Below are 5,572 nucleotides of genomic sequence, written 5' to 3' on the forward strand. Positions count from 1 at the left end.
AGAAAGAGTCACAGTTAACGTAGGCGCAAATGCAACTGGAAATCATCGAATGCCTTTAATGATGATTGGAAAATCTAAAAATCTAAGAGCCTTCAAAAATGTTAAAACACTGCCTGTCATTTATGCACCTCATAACAAAGCGTGGATGAACACCAAAATATTTATTGACTGGCACGATAAGACTTTCATTCCAAATGGGAAGAAACATCAAAAGAATTTGGGGAAAACAGGAAATGCAATGGGAAAAATAGCTTTTGCAATGGAAAATAAAGAAAAATGTGGTAAAATCAGTAACTGTCAAAAAAAATTATAAAAAGCTGAAATATAATTTTAAAAAAAATTCAAAATGAAAAAGAAAGTTTAAAAATAAATAAATAAATTAAAAATATTTAAAAATTGAAAAAAAAAAAACTTTTAAACACGCCAGAACTATTTTCGATAGTACTGCTAGTCCCAAGCCTGGAAAAAGCGTAAAGGGGAGTTAGTGCATAAATAATAATCATTTAAACTAAGATTTTAAACAACTTTCGAATTATCCGACCTTTTCATTATCCAAACCACTTTCGGTCCCGAGCAGTTCGGATAATCGGCGCTCTACTGTAATTCGATTTGTTGATTGGATAATTACATTATGACACTCATTTTAAAGTTACATGTGTGTCATAATACAGTTTATATAACTAAAAGGCTCACTTTGAATTCATATATTTTTCTTTTACTAGTCCCCTCTCGTGCTTGGGAGGAACTTCTTCGCTTTGAATTAAATTAACATCTGTTAGAGATTGTAATATGTTGTTATAGTTAATATAACGACTGTAACTTACTACTTCCAATTAATTTTTATTGTTTTGCTTATGGCAACGCTGTTGAAATGTTTTATGTTGGATATTTAGTGTTCGATTAATTAAGATTTATAAATATTGCTTAATTTAAGTTGGTTTAGAATTAATAAATATTTGTTATGTTTTAATTCGTATCTGTTTATTCATCTGTAGAACTTTATTTGAATAATACTAAAATGCGTCCGTAAAATTTATTTGTTTGCTGCAATTCTGACGTCTGCGACCCATATAGCAAAAATTCTTCCGTAGTAGCTCCCACGGAGGAATCGCTCACCCTCCCCCGGAGATCCCGACTTTTCCAGAATTCCTCCCGCGGAGCTCCTCAGTAATGCAAAATGTCCGCACCTTTCAATTCCTCAGTCCCTCCGACGGGCTTCCCGAAAGTCACTCCATTGGAGCAGCCGAGGAAGAACGGTTAGGAAGTTTCAAGGTCACATACTTTCCGATGGCTTTCCCCGGGCAGTCTCATAAGGAAGTACTGAGGAAGTTTCAAGGTCATATACTTTCCGACGGCTTTCCTCGGGCAGTCTCCTAAGGAAGTACTGAGGAAGTTTCCACAGGGCAAAATTTTTAGTAAATCCGTACTCCGGCTATACAAGTTAATATAGCTTTTTAGTTAAAAGTTCTTTTGATAAATTTCAAATTATAGCCCATTTGTAACACTGATGCTCAAGTGAAATAATATTGAATTTTTGATTATTTTCATTACATACCTCCTCAGTCTTATTGTCTTTAAATATTTTATTTAAAAATAGATTTTTAAATTGAAAAAGAAAACTTGAAAATTACTGCTACAAAAATTGTAGCAGCAAACTTCTACTAAAAGCAATGATTCTCAATTGGAAACTTTATTCATTAGCATGAAAAACACTGCATATAACATATTTAATAAAAACAATGTGCATTGCAACTTATTTTATTAGTTAACGGAAATTTCAAATGAAGAATATTGCGTTTAATATAGAGCTGCTGACAGTTAAAAAAAAATTTGCGTACATGTTGCTTGAAATTTTTTTTAATATACAAAAGTGACATAAATAAAAAAAATAAAAGCTTAAATTGGAAGAAAAAAACACAAAACAAATGTTAATTAGAAATATTTTTTTAAATTTATTAAAATTAAGAAAGTTTTTTTAAAATTTTTTTACAGTTTGCTACATTTCTCTTTACAATGGCGCAGCCAACTCTGGATTGGTTCCTTCATGTTAGCATTCGTAATATCGCTGTGATGAATTCGTACAACATCTAAAATATAAAAACAGAAATTTTTTATTTTAATTACAACTGAAAGGAAAAAAGAACTACTGAGAGGTAGAATAAAAACTTTATATTTGTTTTTTATACACTGGAAAAATTTATATGTATTTTTTTTATTAATTTCGAATGGTATTTGAGCTGCATATTAAGCGCTGAATTTTATTTGAAATTTTTGCATTTAATGTTTTTAATAAATATAAAGCAATATTTAAAAAAAAGTCTGGGTACAAGAATTCACAATAACGTAATACCTTTCCTTTAAAATATCCCTCCTTGATTAGAAAAAAAAAAAAAAAAAATCCCATAATTTTGGGAGCTTGAGATCTCACAGGTGAAAATTTATAGTTTTGTTTTTAATAGACTGAAGCTAGTAATTTCTTCATCTATTTTCAGAGACTCCTGAGCTTCATCTAAAATATTACTTTTTTTTGCATTTAGTTCTTCCATTTGGCTTTCGGCTTCCCTTTTTCCTTTGCCGAAGTCTTCTTTCTCCTGTTGGTGCCTTTTTTCTTTATCTTCCACATACCTCCCAGGTGAATTTCGGATACTCAGAATTAACTGCTTGCTGATTATGAAGTCACTTGCTTACCTTGAACAGTTAAACTGGCAAACACAATTCGTCTGGCAGTCAAACTTTCTTCTGTCATGTTGTCCCACAAGAATCGAGAAGTTCTGATTTCGCGGAATTTATTGCCAATTTCCAGGTTTGGTGAAGACATTTCTAGGTTTTTGTGATATCTTCACAAATTTCTCCGAATTTTCAATGGCTGATAAAATTTTCTGATTCTTCACTGATTTCCAGGTTCAGTCGCCACAGAAGGAATGTTTTGCCCCCATGCTGAAATTAGAAATGTTTACTAACTTTCAGCGATGTGATTTTCAGCTTTTTTTGACGTTTGTAAAGAAATGCAGTTATAATTTAAGAATTTGAAAAATAAACATAAGGCCTTTATAAGGCTTCAATATAAAATTAAGGCCTTTTTATGGGCCTTCAATCTTCTCTCCTTCAAATAAGGTCTTTTTAAGGTGCGTGGGAAGCCTGATGGAACTTTCAAATTAATATTTTGATGAAATATGTAGCTACTGTAAGATCTATTAGGAAAAACAAACTTAAGATGTCAGAGTCAGAAGTAGCTCATAAGGTTTTAAATGTTTTCTCTAATCCTGAAAAACATAAGATTTAGACACCATTCTTAAAATCATAGGAAAGTGTAAATTTAGAAGACAAGAGGTTTTATCTTTTTATAATTAATTTAATAAGGGTGATAAGATACATCTTCAGGATGAATTTTTTATATTTAATTTTTCAGAATTTTTAAAACTTTTTTGTATTTACATTGTAAATATTAACTAGAAAGGTTTTTAAATAAAACATTTCAAAAAAGGTTTAAATACATACATCCCTTTCACTGACTAACTAATCAGTTTGTAGCATTTATACAGCTTTTTTCTCAATAAAACTGCTTCTTATTGATAGTTAAAACAGCAGAAAATTAGAAAAATAAATAAAAGTATAAATAATTATATTTTAAAGGTATTAAAACAAAATACTACATTAGAATTAAATACCTGCTAAAACACTGCATATTTCCAATTCAGCAAATGGTCGTTTTTTGTTGGTGCCAAAATAACTGAAATTAGCAGCTAGCTGTGGGGTGATTACATGTTGGAGGAGACGATATATTATATTTGGTACAGTATTTCCTCCTATTTTTCGCAGATCAGATATCTGGAGAACAAAATGAAATTACTCATTATTAAAGAAAAAATTATTTAATATCTGTGCAAAAAGATCTTTTATGCATTTTTAATAGCTACTGTAATTACAAAATACGATTAAAATTCAAAATGGGATAAAGAGCAGAGTATTTACATTATTTCTTAATAGAGGGTAGTAAAAAACCAAGCTATTGTATTTGTATTTATTGAATTTTTAAAAATAACTGTATCTCTAAATAAAATATAATAGGATTTGAATGTGTATATAAATTTTATTACTTCAACTATTGTTTATTCACCAAGTTTAAATTCTTTTTAACACGTTCGCTGTTTAAAAAGTATTGCAATAACCTAAGCGGAATTAAAATCAAAAACTAATGAGAATGTAAGCACTGACTTTGATATTGATATATGACCGCAATAAAATGAAATTGTCACCGAAAAAGTTAAAAGAATTAAAAAATTTTAATTATTAAAGAAATGATGGACTGGCTTGATCATAAGCACTTAACCGCGTTTTTCATCATGAAGATAGTTTATAAATTGCTATGGGGAATAGAACACCATTAATAATGGAAAAGTGATGTGACTTTAAAAATTTATATAAAATCAGAGGGAGGGGATAAAATAAAAAGCAAGATGTCGTTTAATCAGAAACAGTTGGGAAAAAGAAATATAAAAATTTTAGATAAAAATATAAACTGCAAGATATTAATTAAAGTTGTAACGTATCAAGCTATATTAAGAAACAGTTCTATGTTTTATTAAAAAAACGTTTATTTCACACCACAACACATACAGTAACAAATATAAAGTACCCGTAACGGGATAGTGAAAAGATCATAAAACAACAAGAAAAACCCGTAACGGGATATAAGGAAACTCACCCGTAGCGGGATAGATAAAATATTATAAAACAAACTAGATAAAGTGCCCGTAACGGGATATATGAGAACCTAAATTCCACACAAAACTAATTCTAAAAAATCAACAACTCTCTGGTGTTCTAATTTTATCGTCTGCTTTTATTTTTTTAAATTTATCTCTTTATATGCTTATTTTATTTTATTTATGCTTTTGCCAGCCCGTTATTTTTTTAATATTTTTACTTTTATTCATGCTTTTGCAAACCAATTATCTTTCTTATATTTTCAGACTTTTATAAAGTGTACCAAGTCAGCGTTAACAAACGGCAAAATTTAACATAGCGAAAACCTATACCCAATCGCGACATATTTTGAAAAGATACAAATAATAAAAGTACCACACCACCGGAAATTAGAAACTTAATAAATTCCGATAGATAATCACATAGGCGTTTGCAACAAAATGTTTTTGACCAAGAATGAGCTCGAAAAAATATTAAAATAAGTAGCCAAAGTTAGCGAAAGATTCCACTTGTGGTGGATGACACGTTAATATGGCGGTCTGATATTCTAATCCTAAATCAATGGAACATCGAACTTCAAACACTCAAAATGCGAAAATTGTCCATAATTTTATATTTATTTTTAATTAAAAGACGTTGTTGCTGTTTTTTCAAAGAATTTAAAGATTTATCTTATCATATTAAAAATGTAAGAATTAATATTTATACTTACTTGCTAATGAAAATCCAACAGAACCCAAATCCCAATTGAACGTTGATCACAAAACTCATTTCTAATACGTAGAGCTTTGCCAAGCATCCAGTAATCGTAAGTCGGAGTGGTGAACGAATGAGATCAATTATGATGCTCCTATGGAATAACGAG

At 29.8% G+C, this 5,572-nt stretch overlaps 1 long non-coding RNA gene across 2 annotated transcripts; it reads right to left on the reverse strand.

Annotated features, from left to right (window-relative positions):
* Nucleotides 1–1,926: 1,926 nt before the first annotated feature.
* Nucleotides 1,927–5,566, reverse strand: LOC122273321 (uncharacterized). Of its 2 annotated transcripts, none has more exons than XR_011635987.1 (3): nucleotides 5,420–5,566; nucleotides 3,669–3,828; nucleotides 1,927–2,087 (listed from the first exon to the last, which is right to left on the reverse strand). It is a non-coding gene; the product is annotated as an uncharacterized lncRNA (long non-coding RNA). The 2 variants fall into 2 exon arrangements; XR_011635988.1 differs by lacking the exon at nucleotides 5,420–5,566 and adding an exon at nucleotides 4,706–4,721.
* Between the last annotated feature and the right edge of the window lie 6 nt (nucleotides 5,567–5,572).

The sequence above is a fragment of the Parasteatoda tepidariorum genome, unplaced genomic scaffold, assembly GCF_043381705.1.
Source record: "Parasteatoda tepidariorum isolate YZ-2023 unplaced genomic scaffold, CAS_Ptep_4.0 HiC_scaffold_3692, whole genome shotgun sequence".
Classification (NCBI taxonomy): Eukaryota; Metazoa; Arthropoda; class Arachnida; order Araneae; family Theridiidae; genus Parasteatoda; species Parasteatoda tepidariorum.